Source organism: Drosophila yakuba, chromosome X (assembly GCF_016746365.2).
Source record: "Drosophila yakuba strain Tai18E2 chromosome X, Prin_Dyak_Tai18E2_2.1, whole genome shotgun sequence".
NCBI classification, from domain to species: Eukaryota; Metazoa; Arthropoda; class Insecta; order Diptera; family Drosophilidae; genus Drosophila; species Drosophila yakuba.
Window position 1 is genome coordinate 17,986,855 of NC_052526.2, and position 16,116 is coordinate 18,002,970.

At 38.5% G+C, this 16,116-nt stretch overlaps 1 protein-coding gene across 1 annotated transcript in view; it reads left to right on the forward strand.

The window, feature by feature from the left end:
• Positions 1-6,162: 6,162 nt before the first annotated feature.
• The window catches only part of LOC6525865 (hornerin), an 87,086-nt gene continuing 77,132 nt past the window's right edge, over positions 6,163-16,116 (forward strand). Inside the window, exons 1-2 of the mRNA XM_039370151.1 lie at positions 6,163-6,854; positions 12,660-12,820. The gene's annotated coding sequence lies outside the window, so the exon portion shown is untranslated. The remainder of the gene's footprint in view (positions 6,855-12,659; positions 12,821-16,116) is intronic.

Below are 16,116 nucleotides of genomic sequence, written 5' to 3' on the forward strand. Positions count from 1 at the left end.
GTCATAATTGCAACTAACACTCTCCTAACTTTTCTTTCAGTTTTCTCTCAGTGTAGCCCGAGGTGGAGCCCTCTCAACTCGGTGTCGAGTCAAGGCTCCGTTATCGCCACGCATATTTGCATGGCTGCATTTTCCTCTCCATCTCGTTCTTCTGCTGCATATTTCCCATCATTTCTCAATAACTTACCGTATCTTAGGTTTCTTTTACATATATCGTTTTAGCTTTTGCCTCTATATACATGTACATATGTACTACTATAATCGTGGCCTGTAGAAAACAGAAAAGAGAAATATTTGGTTAACTTAAATTTATAGATAAACTATGTATAGGCGACAAAGAAAATCCATTTCGACAATGAAGCTGTGATATTTCCACATTGGCCGTAATATATTCAAATGAACATTTTGGAGTGAATAATTCGCCATGTTACCAATCGTGTAATCGCATTTAGCAGGTATATGAACGTGTACCATGGCCTAGGGCCATATATTTACTATGTATGCAGATATATGTATATACAGGCGCCCATATGATTCACACTCCACATCAGATGTGGGATAGAGAAAGCAACAGGCTGTGCGAGCGAGAGGGAAATGGAAATGGAGATGGAGAGGGCAAAAGGCCCAAAGCAATTTGCATTTCGTTTGGAACAATTGACAAATGATTCATAGGCTCGGAATCGGAATCGAAATCGAGGCACCGATCGATAAGCGTTTCAACAGACAACTGGACAGCTTTAGTCAACTGGACAAAACTCCACACCCACCCCCACCCCCTCCCCCTTAACAGCCCCCCCACTACCGCCCCCTTAACCCATGAAGCGAGACACCGAGTGCCCTTGAAAATGGCAAAAACACATGCTCCATGGAGCTGCAGTCATCCATCGATCCGTGCTCTTTTGTGGCCAGTCGCCAGTCCATTTGAAGTTGAAGTTGATGTGGATGTGAATGTGGAGTGAGCTGGAGTGAAGTGAAGTGAAGTGAGTGGCACACAAAAGATGCCTGGCAAAATGAGCAACAGCATTGGCACAGTGGAACTCCGATGGCGCAACTATGGTATTTTCGAATAAACTATGATCATTTTTATAACAAATAAGTTATTAGAATTGCTAGTGCAAGGTTTCATATCGATACTTGGAACAGTTTTTCAAAATATTTACAATTTACAATGGGAAATGAGTAAGTAAATGAGTTTATATTTTATTATATTTCGTTTTTAATTGACATTTACTAATTACTTAGCATTTAGGTTCCCGGACTAATTCGAGTGCTTCTACAAAACTAGGAGGCACTGTGGCACTTGGCAACATTCAACACCACACGAACATCATGTAGCAGCGAGTGGAAACCACAAAACGGCAATTACGTTGCCACATTGCCATTGAGAGGCGACGTATCCGTTCGGCCGGGCGCAGAACAAATACAATCATAAATAATATGATTATGATACCACATATTGCACGTAAGCCCCTCGAATTTTCCCCTGCGCATGCGCAACCTGCATTCTAAAGAGGAGACCCCGAAGAGCCAACAAAGTCGCAGTCGTTTGACAAAAAAAAAACAAAACAAAAAAAAAAAAAAACAGAAAAAACTGACAAACTGACAAAAAGCAAGAAAACGTATTAAGAACGCCCCTTGCGTTGCTGCACGTTCTTTTAAGCTGGTCTGTGTCCAAGAAACTATGCCACATAAAGTCACATATTCCAACTTTATGCTGCACCAACAATCTAAACGGCATAAAAAAAAAACATGAGAAAAGAAGGCACGTTTCGTAGGGACAAAATTTGAAATATAAAAAAAGTGTGTTATCAAAAAGTTAGTTAAAGTTAAGATGTTAACAACGCGATCCGTTAAATGCACACTTAATTTTTTTTAGCAATTCAATCATCTTGAGCTGTTATAGGCTGGATAATCACAGGTCATATGGAACTGGCTTTGGTGAGGGTATGGAAATGTTATTTCATTATCGTGCCATGACAATCAGTCAGCACAACTTGAAGTCAGCTTTGGGCCGACTTTGCCGCTCATTGTACGTTGTACGTTGTACGTTGTTCGTTGTTCATCGTTCGACGATCGGCGACCGTTGCTGTTGCTATTGCTGGTTGTTCGTTGTTCGTTGTTCGTCACGTTGTTCTTGGGTGTTAGCTATGCTGTTCAACATGATCGGGCCAGGCCAAGAGCCATGAGTAATATTTGTTCAACATAGGCCGCCGCAGCAGCAGCAGCAACGCCCTTTTTTGTCGGCCCGCCCCCGCCCATTTTGGCCAAGTTAACCCAAAGCAAGCCAACATCCAAACCAAAAAACCGAAACAGAAACCGAAAACGAAAACGAACCGGACCAAGAGGTACAATGAAGTTGAGCCGCGAATGAGACCCATTAGCAAAGTCAAGCGCCGCTTCGAACTTAACTAGCGCCGATTTTAAATACCCTGTATAAGCATTACAAAAATATTAAAATTTAAAAAAATATTTATTTGAAAGTGACATGATTTTTGAGCTAATGAAATGGTTTTTATAAATAAAATTAATCTGCAAGTGCGTTTCAAACTTCGATCTTTTAAAGCAGCCTGGATTTTCGTGTGTAGTTTTTATTTTTTTGGAGGGTAAAAATGCGCCGAAGTTTGAAAAACTAATTGTGAACATATTCACACGTACTTATCAAGTGGGTTGGTAACAGAGAAATCGGTGGAGTTGCTAAAGAAACTCTAATTGTTAATACCTAAACATTGCCCTAATACAATAAATGTTTTTGGAAATAATATGTTTCAAGCTGCAGATGCTAGTTTTCTCAAGTATTTTAAAATATTTAAAATAATTTATAAATGCTAAAAGAACTAGATCAAAAATACTTGACCAGAATTTCGATCATAACTTTAATAGTTCTCTTTCGAATTTCTTTGCCATAGGATTTGCGTGAAATTGCTTTAAATATTTTGAGAAATCATTGAAAAATGCTTACTTTTCCAAAGTTGGGTATGCAAATTCTTGTGATTAGGGTATCGATGAAACGTCGATGAGAACTCTGCGCACTTTTGTTGCTTTGGAGCGCAGCTGCTGGCATTGTTGTTGCTGTGGCATTTTTCAAATTTGCGCATTTGTCTGCGCTTTGCATAATTTTCGTCTTATTTATTTTGCGGTTTTTTCATTTTGTTTATTTTTGCTGCCCGCTTGTCTCCTTCTTATTTTGGGTCATATTTTTTCGTGGTGCGCAGCAAATTTGCGCCGAGTGCTGGAGTGCCGGAGTGTTTTGTGTGGCGGCTTCTAAGTGGCCAAAGAAAAGAAAAGCGAAACAACAGCGGGGCACAGTCAATAGGAAAACAAAACCGCAGAACAATAAATGAGACTCGAGTCGAGTGATACGATGAAATACCAGCCAGCAGAAACAATAAAGTTCAGAGTTCGGCCTCCAAATGGGGCTGTAATGGTCACCCAAAATAATGGTGGGAATCGTAGGCGGGGGCGGGGTGGGCTCGTTGCCTGTTGCATATAGATATATATATCTACATATCTGCCAATTGTGCAGTTCACATTAGTGCAATTTCTCCTTTTGATCCGTGGATTAATTGGAACTGTCTGCATAGTTCGGCAATCCCATTAAAATGGTTGAAAACGCAACTTTAAATTGCTGTGTGGGTAATTAATCATCTGAGCCCTAATATATATTATCTATTTTTAAAGTGTGCGTGCTTAAAGTGTTCAAAATGAAAGCTTAAAAGGCACATATTGTCAAAAGTAGATAGAATTTGTCCAAGGGTTAAAAGCCGACACAATTAAGCCAAATATGTATGCATCACCATGAGCATTTAGTTCAACTGCACTTTCTGTTAAGCTTAGCTGGAATTTGTTTCTATTTTGGCCCAAATAATGCCCCATAACGTAATATGATATGTGAGACCCCAATTAAGAGTGCCATTAGTCACCACATTTAACCTGCATAATTAGCTACTACTGTGTTACTACTGTTTAATTATACGTTGAATATTCCGCTTCGCTGCATTTATGGTGGACTTTAGTGGGCTTCTTTTATTAAGTTTGACGCTCTTATTCATTATAAACAACTTTTATAAAATATTTGATAAAAATCTTAGCCTGGTTGATATTGTGTTGTCTTCAAACTTTTGAAGTACTTACTTTTGCTTTAGTAATGATTAAATTTCGTGGCATTGCATTCTTTAGAAGACGTCTTTCATGGCCGTGCTATCTCGCTCTGCCGCTGCCTCTTTGCCGCCTTTTCCCGCTTCTTGCCGCATCCGCTGATTGCTTCCCACCCATTTACCATTTTTGGGGTGACTCGAGCAGAAGTCAATTCACCTACAAAAGTTCGCGGACCCGCAACATTTGACCCCGTGTTGCTGTCTTCCTTGCTCTTGACGGCCATGCCATTGTTGCCATGCCTTCGCCATTGCCGTCCTTTTCGCACCTTTTCGTGTAACAGTAATCCAGTTGCAGGCTTTTGAGCTTTTGTTGCAACACGCTTTTGTGGCACGTTCGTTGCCTGAGTCTTTTGTTTGCCACGCAGATTTATGTCATTCCTTTTGGTTTTCATTTTGCATGGCCAGCGCAGCGGGGTGAAGGGGGCTTGCCAGAGACTTCAACTGACCGAAACCACTGGATTACAGTGCGGTCTGACTAAGTTGGCCGGATTTGTTTTTTTTTTTTAAATACCATTTTAACTTTAATTTTAACTTTTATGCGAAGCGAGATAATACGTTCCATTCAAAATTTGAATTTAAAAAAAAATTTCGTATAGTAATCTGTTTTCCTAATTAAATAATAATAAATTAAAGTACAGAATTTTTTGTGTTTGCTTAGCATATAAACTTTAGTTTGAGCTTATTTATTTCAAGTTTCGATTGGATGAACTTATCGAGGTCGACCTGTACTTCTGTGGTCGCTGCCTTGCGCCTTTTGCTATTTTTTCTTGCCTTGCATTTTGCTGCTGTTTCTGCTTCTGTTGTTGTTGTTCTTGTTGTTATTATTGTAGTTGTAGTTGTAGTTGTTGTTGCTGGTGCTGCTTTAGTTTTATTTCTTCTTGTTTTTGTGCATTCCTTGGGCGAACGAGCCTCAACCGGTTCTGTTTGCCATTTTAGTTGCATTTGGCCGAGAGAAGAGGAAGGAAAATTGTTGTCAGGTTGGTTTGCTCTTTGGCAAAATGCAAAAGATAGCCAGAGCGAGATGGCGACTGCTGGGTGCGACTGAGACGGCAGAGGCCTGGGAACTCTTCTCCTTTTTCCCACTTTTGTTTTGTTTTGGTAGCGATTTGCAGTGCTCTCCTGCATCCTGTTGAACCGGTTAGCCGTCCGTCCACTCCTGCCCACAAAAAATAAAGCCACAAAACTGACACAAGTCGGAATTCTATGGCACTTTTATTTCAGACTTTGGGTTACCCATTAACCGGATTTAAATCGTAGGATTACCAACACACTTATGATCAGGTTATTTCTAGTTTAAAGGATTAGTTGCGTTAGACCGATTATTATTTATTAGAAACTTGTCATTTTTGAGAATCTTCCACATTCTATTTATAACAAGAAAGACTTTTACCCTTTAACTTTTACAGTATAAAAATATAAATATTAAATATAAAAACAGTGCTCCATCTAATAATTTTAATATATTTTTTATTATGACACTTACATACCCTGGCTGTAAGCATTAATGGGATGCTGCAGCAGCTTGTTTTTCGTGTTTTCCGTTCGTTGTTCAGTTTATTTCGGCTTTTTCGCATTTTCCCTTAAAACTTCTTTGCTTTTCTTCTATGTGAGTGCTTCGAACACGGTCCACACTGGCAACTCGAACGCGCAACTTCGATCGCTTAATATATTAATAACAACAATTAATACATATTATTTAACATATTATGAAATGATTTCCACGATTGCCAAATTATCTTTGTCTAGTCAAATACCTCTTTCCAATCCCAGTTAGATATATTATTAATAATAGAAATAAAAAAAAGCGGTAAGCTCGCTTAAAAATGAAATGTTAGGAAAATTCGTTACCAAGATTATTTTTGGGCCTTGAGTTCGATTCAAGCACGAACGTGTCCGCTTCGAACAGGAACCGTTCGATTCGAACCAACTGGCTCGTCGCGAACAGCGACGTCACACGCAACACGCTCGACGCGAAAAGTGAAGTTGCCGAACCAATGGTGTTTCGCTCGCGATTCAAATCGAATTTGGACTTCGCAGTGGACGTTTCCAGAGTCGTTCGTCGGAGAAAACACGGGAAAAACTCGGGAAGGAATTTACCATTTCGGAACTCGGCATTTCGGCCTTTCGGTGCGCGCGTGCTTGTCTGTGTGTGTCTCGATATTATTATTGTATTATTGTTGCTGCGGTGCGTCGGTGTGTGTGTGTGCATTTGAGCCACGGAGAAATTGTTAACAAATACAAACAAGAAAACGAAATCGAAAAAAAAGAATAAACCGGTTCCTTATTTTCTGTTTCTGCTTCTTCTTCTTCCTCGCCTGCAATTGCCTTTTCGTCATTCGTAATAACCAAAAATCGAAATCGAGCCTGGAATTCGTTTCGCCAGCGCATTTTTAATTACTTTTCGGTTTTTGGCCACCCGTTTTTCGGTGCGAAAGTAATAACAACCAAAACCAGGCATAAACTGCATGTAGCATTGCAAAATTAACCAATTTTTTTTTACTGTGTCCCAAAACGAATACGAAAAATTCCAACGAATCAGTGCAAGAGTGCAAGAAATCAAGGAGATAAAGTTGCGAATTAAAAGCCAGTGCCAAAAAGTGAGAGAAATACGAGAAACAAAACAAAAGTTGCAAATTTACCGAAAAATTTTAACAGCAGAAAACACACACACACGTACGGACACAAAAAGGAGGAAGAAAGGTGAGCGCAAGTAGCGAAGAAGGAGAATACGGTAAATTGGAATTGTTGTTGCACCATTCACTTGCATTTTGCGCGAGCGAGAACGAGATAGGAGATCGTCCCTCTCTCGATAGTGGTTCGGCAGATCAGATCCTCTCCCTCTCTCTATGGTCTCCTCTTTATTATGCATTTTGCATTACAATATCGTTCCCTCTTTTGTGGTTTCTTCCTAACAAAACCCAACATCTTTCGTACTTGCTGTCCCTTTCGCACCTTGTACTTGCAGCGTTGAATATTTCTGGGTTTCAACGACCCAACTTTAAAAATAAGAAAAGGCTACACTTTACATAAGGTTAAATGCATTTAAAACTATTTGATTCTTAAATATTTGTGTTATTTCCAGTTGTGTGTTAGTTTAAAGAATATAGTTTTGTTATTCTTTTTGACAATTTTGAGATTGCATGGAGACGCAAAACGGATAATTTCTTTGAAGAAAGTTCAATGCCTCAAGAAATCTGGTTTATATTCACTATTTGACTTGCGTTTTGGTTTTATTTTAGCAGTGTGAAGTTTAAAAAGCACTAGTGCTGTATTTAATCTACAACTTTATAAACGAATTCAAATTAAAACAACGATAAATACTCAAATCCGATATAAAGTTTTGGTTTTATTTAAATGTTTAAAAACCCATTTTCGCTCCCATAAAATTCGATTTAGTCAACTTGGACCGTCGTTTTGGTTGTAGTTTCTAGCGCGCCAAGTGCATGACATTTTAATGGCCTTTGTCAGGGGAGGGCGGGGGGTTAAATGTGGAAACCAATGGGGAAAACAGGGGTAGGGTAAGGGGGGCTGTATCGAGGGGAGTGGGGGGAGGACGGCGACAATGTTAAGTGCCATGCAATGTGTTTTCGGAGGCTAATGAGCGGCAGCCAATTCGAGTGCCAATTAAGTGGAATCCAAATAAAAATTTCACTTTTTGCGGTCTATTTTAACTGCAGATTAATAAGTCTCCGGGGAAACTAAGCCCGAAATTCCAAGGGACTGGTAAATGGACCGAGAAAATTCGATTAAAAATTAACAGCGACGAGAAAATGCAATCGAAATAGTTGTTCTGTGTTTCAGCGAAAATTAAACGTTTCTGCTTTTGAAAAACTTTAACTTTGCCATAAAATTGAATTTACTAGATTGTCAAGTAAAAGATGCATTTTCCTAAATTAAGACAGAAACTGCACTTTTCCACCAAATAATGTGAAAGATAGAAGCAAAAAAAACTCGGACAGCGGAAATCAAAGCTAAAAAATTGTACACGACATTTTTTACATGGTCGAATAAATCATTTAGACCACAAAAAGCAACTTAACATCGCCATTAACTGTAATAAGGAATTAAAAGAGGGCCAAGAGTTATGTGAACCCAGGCAGGCTATAAAAACACAAGGGCAATACGCATCAGAAACGGAATAAACGGAATGAAAGAAAAACCATATGTGTATAAAAGAGCCAAATGAAGTTGGATGCTGAATGGATGGTTGGATGGTTGATTGTCGCTGGGAACAGGGAAATCGAAGCAGAGATATAGGACAGATAGTACCGCCTCAAGACTTGGGATTAAAGAGCGAGATTAAACCATTTGTGGTATAAATGCGTTGAGTTTTGGCCCGCTTACAGCGAATTTTGAAGATATTAATTAAGTTTGGGAAGTATCTTCAGCTCGTTTTTGCCTTTAAATAGCCGAGGGCCTCAGCTGAAGTTTCTTGTATTTTTCTTGTTTATTGTTATTTGCATTTTTGTATTCTTTGCCTTATGATTTTGTACTGTTTTGCTTAAGCTTTCTTGTTGTTTGTTTGATTGTTTGCTTGGTGTTGTGTGGTGTCTTCCGTTTAAGGTTATATTTATTCAACTTTTATTGCAGTCGCCGCGTGCGACAAATGAAAATAAACGGAAAATAGAGACGAAAACACTAGGAAAAGTAAAAAAAAAAAAATAAAATGAAATATCGAAAGGTTGCTCTCTTGGATTTCACTTTTGAGCAAGTTTCAAGCCGATTTGATTTCCTTCCACTAGCAGGAAAAATAATAAAAGCTATGGCCCGCCCACACACACACTGGATATTCTAAAGAAAGACTCGTTTTTCCGAAAAAGCGAATTTGTGACAAGATTCATATTTTTCCTTTTAATTGACCACATCTAAATATTACATTCTTATATTTACGTAGACTTCATTCAGTAATTATTGTTATTTTTGCATATATTTTTCTAGGTTTTTAGTTTCTTTGCAGTAATGGGCCTTGTGGCTTTCCCAAGAAAGTTTTTTATTTATGCTTGGGCATCGGAGATCTGCTTACACTAAATAAAAACTTGTTCCCTTCAATTTATTTAGTTTTTCTTGCTTTTCGTAGTTTCCCTAGAAGTTGCCGTTTTAATTGAGCGAAAAAAAGGCTTAACCCTTTGAAGATATTAAATTTCCAAATGATTTTTCAATCTGTGCAGAGATCTGGTGAAAAAGTGTCTTTTCCAAAGGGGTGAGAAGGGAAAACGCCGGCCGCCCATAGTAACTTGACTTTGATTGCTTTTGGCTGATAAACGTCTGAACACAAAAAAAAAAAAAATTCCGACTAACCGGACAAACACCCTCCCCTCACTCCCCTTTAGAATTTCTCTCCACGCTTTTGATAATCGACAAATTGCTTTGTGTTTTGTGTGTGTGGCAAAGTTTTCTCTGCACGCTTCGCTGGAGAAACGCGCTGGAAAAATAAAACAAAAAAATGAAAACAGTTTTGTCATGCTCCTGCTTATATGACAATTGTCAGCCCATTTCCATTCTTATATTTTCCAATTTCTTGTATTTTTTTTCGCTCATTCACGGTCAACCACTTGACCTGGCCAACAATTTCCACTCCTTTGGCCACGTTGATGACTTCATGTCAGCAAGTTTGCAACGTTTGGGATATCTCAGTTGCTGGGGCAAGCAGCAAATGTCAGTCGGAATTATCTTTCGAAGAAATAATTTTAATTTTTATATGTCTCCGACGCCGTGACATGCGGAGAATGAGAAGGCCGGACAGAGAAGTCTTTTCCCCTTGACGGCGTGTGAATTCTCAAAGTTTCCTCAAAATGATCTGCTCTTTGAACGGGAAAATGCACGGCATAAAAGGGCTTTATAAACTGGAAACGCATTAAATGTAGGAAACGCTTTAAATGGTTTCAAGAATGAGTATTTAGAAACGAGTGAAGTTAGCTAAACACAAAGCAAGGATTAAATGATTTTCTTTCTTTTGTGTCAGATTTAGCTTGGTTCAACAAATGCAAGTACTTTAATTAGATTTATAAACGATTTCACAGTGAAACTATAAAATACCGAACTTATTGCAATTACATTTAAAATAAGCAATTAAAGTGGAGCCATAGAAAGTAGCTTTGCGCAACTCGAGTCAATCAAATGGAATCTAATCAAAGTTCTTTCATCTTATTTCATCATTTCATTTGATTTCTTATCGGGCCCACACTTAGCATTCGCCGCTTGATTCCATATTAAACGTCTTTCACAAAGGGATTTTAATTTTATGATGCTCGCATTAAAATGCAAAAAAAATCACATCAAAACCCATATCGATTAGTCCAAATGGTAAATGTTAATGAGCAGGGAGCTGCGTGATTTTTCGCCTGACTTAATGTCATTCCATGTGATATCTCAGCAAAAAAACCAAAAAATAAGAATGAAACAGCAGCGGAAAAAGGCAGAGAACAAAAAGCAAAAGAACTTGGGCCTTACCAAGAAGCCAAGAGAAATTCGGCAATTCACAGCGTTTAATCATTTAAAAAGCATCTTTGTAAGCGAATCCCCATAGCAGCAACTTCCCCAGGAATAAAGTAAAAAGTGTCTTACGTTTTTCTGGACTTTGCTTGCCGGGCTTATACTCTTAAAGATGGGATTATAACATTTTTGGGGCGTTTGTTATGCTAGAAGAATATCTCATTTCTGTGGGGGCTTAGTTGTGTTGGTCTCTAAAATGAGTAATATATTCTTATGAATTGTTAAATCATTTTATAGTAAAAAATCATCGGAAAAACTTTTAATATTGTGGTAACATTTCAAAACGCTTGAAAGTTTCGTAACACACCTTTGAGCTGTCATATAAATATTCAATCTACAAGCGTACTCATTCATGCGGTTTCCAAAATCTTTTCCTTGATTTTTATTTTTTTTTTTTTTTTTTTTAACATATATTTGTCCTGTAAAACAGTCAAAAGTTTTCGTTGTTGTATAAGAAAGTCACAGTTGGCAAGATTCTGTGTCTCTGGACCCCCCCTTTACCAACGCGCCCCCTCCCTTGGTCACGCATTGAACTAAAGATTGAGGTCACCGAAAAAAAAGAGCCAAAAGATTTCGGGCGGGAATGTGGAAGGAAATGCGTGGCAAGTAGGCGCGTGGCGCCTCGGTCACAGTATCAGTTCTATCCCACCCCCGCAAGCGTGACCCCCTAACCGCCCTGTCCTCGGTATTCCCCCCTCAGCCCTCCGATTGGCCTTGCCTGGCCGGCGGGCACAAGTTACAATAACTTTTGCCACAGTTTAAGTTGCCGCCGCCGTGCCATTTCGTATCTTTTCTTTCAGTTTTCTCTTTATTTTTTTTTTTTGCGTATTTGGCTTTTTTCTTCTTTTTTTTTTGGTGGGGAGTGGTGACTAGGGGCAAGGGGGCGTGTCAGTGTCATTGCTACTCGAATGCATTTTAATCCGATTGAGTATCTCACGCCGTATTCGTTCCGGTTTGGAACTTACGGCAATGGGTAGCAAAAAGTATTCTGAGTAAAAAGATAGTACATGAATTAAATATATGCGTCATATAAAAATATAAAGTGAGAAGAATGGACTTTTTCATTTACAAGTAAAACGCTTAGTAGTTTTAAAATATACAACAAAGTATCATCTACTCATAATCCATTCAATGATGGTGATGGGTACCAGAAAGTTCATATAACTACGTTTTTATTTTCACTTCATTTTTTTCCGCAATGAATACTACTTTTCTGCCAAGACTAGCAGAAGTTTGATCTTCTTTTTCGGCTGGCGCATTCAACTTTATTTAGTAAATCGGCTTTTTTATTTGCTTTTTGATAGAACAAAAGAAAATTGAACTTGAGGCAAGTTTGCAACCGTTGAATCAAGAAAGGTTTAGCCTGGGGTCATGGTTCAGGAATGAAAAGGCTTTGGGCGGACAAAAAAGGCATGAAAGGCCATACAAAAAATGGTATTGAAGGGACAGCAAAAAGTGGTATCCTCCTCTTGTCATCTATAAATCTCGTCTTGTGGTCGTCTGCCTCATGACTCAGAAAGTTGTTAGTTTTGAATAGAATTAAAATTCTAGGCCGGAGCGAAACTGGATTCTCCACAAAAAGTGTTAATTTCTGAAGTTTTAAAGTGGAGAAAAAAAAGAATATGATAAATATTCATGGGCGCGTGAATCATTTGGTAAACGAGATTGGCTGTCAAAATAATTCGTTTGCCTACACAAATCGAGTGGTTATTGTAAGGAATTTAGTTAAATATTTGAAATTTTAATTACCTAATTTGCAAAGCAATTTAATTTGAATTTAATTCGATTCCAATTAATTGTGGAATATTTTACACTTAGTTGCTTAAAGGCATGAAAAGATGTCAATTAACTTTAAACGTGCATTTTATTCATCGTGAAATCTGATTATGTAGCTGAAAGTTTTCACAAAAGAAAACACAAATAGAGTTTGCCAATTTCCGCACGCTTATTATTGTTTATAATTCGAAATTTGCAATGGCCGACCACTCACTTACTCCTGCGATCTTCTTGCAGCATAAATTTGGTAACTTGGGGCATCTGGTGGATGCACAGAGTTCAGCTTTCGGGACTGCAGGACCAGGTGGAAAAACAAAAGTAGAAGGTCGGTGTAATTGAACGCCAACATCGGCGAGCAGAAGAACAACAACTGGAGAGCGTAAAACATAAACAGACAGGTAAGTGGAAGTGAAGTTGGAAGTGAAGCCACCTGTTGTCAACAGGGGGAACTAGTACTCAGCTCAGCTCGTCCACTCTATTTACTATTTAGCTGGTATCCACTGTTGGCCATCCGACTACTACTATCCTCTGACTCATCCGTATCTGTATCTATTTCGGCCAGTGTGTATCTTGTCTTGTCGACTGTGTCAAAAGTGAGCGCAAAACTTTGCGCTTTCGACTTGTAGATACTTTGCACCAGCCACCTTATATCTTATATCCTAACTCCGACCCCAGCCCCCGCCCCCGCCCCCGCCCGCCATCCGATTACTTCCGCTGCTTTTGTTTGGCTTTCGTGCAGTTTGCTATCTTTAAGATACTTTCTTCGTATTTCGGGTATTGTTCTTTGCCCAGCTTCGGCTTCGGCTTTAGCTTCAGTTTCAGTTTCAGTTTTCTTCCTCTAAATACTTTTCAGTGCCTGCAATTTTCCAACAAACAACAAACAGGAGGAAAAACAACAATTGCAGCTGCAAACTCTTTGAGAATTTCCCTTCGCTCGAATTCTCCCTCGATTTTCCCCTTCGTCCTCGTTTGGGTTTTCATTTTCGGGTTCGGGTCTTCTCTTTTTCCTGCACAACTCGATCGACAAATATTTGCCACTACAATTAGCGCTCACCTGTGATTCCTCGCTGTTTGCCTAGTTAGCGAGGAAAATTCCAATAGTTTGGAGTTGATTGTAATTTGCATCAGGGCAGAAAAAAAAGGTGTTGAAGCTATTTACATAGATCTAAGAGTATTTTTTTTTTTTTCCGAAAGTGTACCTCCCAATCAATTTGAAATACAAAACATTCTATATAACTGATACTATATACAGGTTATATGACTGTATGCTATGCATATTTCTTTCGCCTGAACGAACTTTTGCGTGACTTTCAAAGGGGCAACCCGACAAAAAAGGGATCAAAATTCCAAATGGTCAAGAAATCAGAAATTACAGATAAGCAGCAACGGAGGGCAGAGTAAACTTCACTTAAGTCGGGAACAACTTATCGCTTCTTTTCTCACTTAAATCCCCCGCTCACCTGCCTTTTTTTGGTTTTCAGTTTTTTTTTTTTTTTTGGATTCCTCGCACTTTACCCGTCGAACCATTCAAATTTAAATCAATTTGATTCTGATTAGCCACACACGCAGTTTTTTCTCCATCGTTCGAAAACCTTTTCTTGCTTCTTTCCCTTTCGCTCTTTCGTTTTGTCCCCATGGTTTTCGGCGTATATTTCTCAGTCGCTTTCTCGTTGTTGTTGTTGCTGTTGTTCTTTGTACCTACAACTAGTAAATAAATTAGTTTTTATTATTGAGAAAACAGGTTTCCACTTTAAACAGAGCCAGAGCGAGAGGGAGCGATTTAGGGAGTAGGAATGTTGACTCTTGGGCACGCAGGTTCAAAAAAAAAAAAAAAGAGGGAAAAAAAAACACGAAACTGGTACACTCGCAGAAACTTAGAGTCCTTTTGAATATTGAATAATAGTGTTAGCATAAAATTATATTATGCCATAAAATAACACATAAAGCAACGAAAAATGTAATTATAAATATATTCAACATATAAACAATGGTTTACGAGTTCTTAAATACTTAATAATTATTTCCTAAAACTATTTTTTGCGGTGCAGGAAAAAAGAATTCTTCACAGTTCGCTGACAGAACCTGTTTAAACAGAAAGAGACAGAGAGCTTGCAGGGAGAAAGAGATGGCAGGAAGGGTTTCGATTCCAAGAGTCTTCTGGCTTCGTTCGCTCGATTTCTTAACACTTTCGTGATTTGAATTTTTTCTCTCCTCTTTTTTTTTTTTGTTTTTTGTTTGAAATCAATTAAATCAATGGAATATGCACAGAGCTCACTGCTCAAAAAATAAAAAGCAAACCCCGGGCAGGCCAACAAACACTCCATACAAACAAATTATGAACAAACAGCGGCGACGAGCAGGAAGAAGCAGAAGCACCAGAGGATTGTATGGATATGGATATGGATGGGGCTAGATCTATATGGTTATATGGCTATATTGCTATATGGCATTGTATATATATATATATATGTATGTATTGCTCCCAAGGAGTTGGCAAGGCAGTGAAATATTATTATTCAATGCCATCGATGCGCTCTGTTTGCCATCCACTTTAATTTTCGTTGCCTTTTTTTCTTCTGTGTTTTGTTTTTCCCGGCCGTATTGTTGTTTCAACTGTTTATGCGCCGTGTCTAATGACAGTTTTGTGGTCATTATTTGAAATATATACGTATACATAGATATGTACATTTAGCCGAGAATATATGTGCTCCCAGATAGATGGGTGTGCGTATTTATGCATTGGATAACGCCCTGGATAGCCGACACAAACAAGCTGAGTTTTCGCAATTAAATGTTGGCCATAAATTAAATGTTTGTTGTCCACCATAAAAGCAAGCAAATCAAAGAATTCGAATAGAGAACTTGGGGAATACCACATATGTACACTGGGGAGTGCTGCTAGTTATTTTAGTAAACTAATTACAATGGTGCTACACTAAAGGTTATACCAACATCAAAATGATGTACAAATTGAATGGCTACAAGATTGGCCAAAAGGATTGTATTAATCAAGATATTGCCTATACAGAAAGCATCACCTACAAAAAACATCTGAGTTTAATACACAACTCTTGGTTTTATTTCGATTGAATTCGATTTGATGCGATAATAGGCATCACACTATATTATCATCAGCAGACGATTGTTTACGCAGGCACACACAATTTCGAATGCCGACTTATATGGGCAATGGTTATGGGCTATATAAATGATGATGCTGCTCATTTCTTGTTCGATATTGTTGTTCTTGCTTTGCTGTTTCTGTTAATATGGTTGTTGTTGGTTGCTGCTGCTGTTGTTGTTGTTGTTTTGTGTGGGCCGCTGCTTTTTTGTTTTTCGGTTTTTGTTTTGTTTTTGTTGTCGAAATGCCGCCTCTGATAAATGAGTTTTGGCTTTTTTGTTAAAACGACGTGGGAAAATAATGCATTGATTTACATGGCAACACAAGCTGACCATCGAAACAATGGGCATCTCGAGACCCCCGTCTAGTCATTCTGGATTCGGAAAGAGAATCTGGTGATTGGAAACGGAATGGTCTTTGGACAGAAGTGTGGACTCAACGTGGATCAAGTGGGAAGTTTTCTGGAAAATCGCCAAGAATATGTGCTATGTGCATTTCCAAGAAAGAGAAATTATTATACTGCAAATAAGTTTGGTAAATTTAATAATGAGTTTTATTAAAGCGAAATATGTT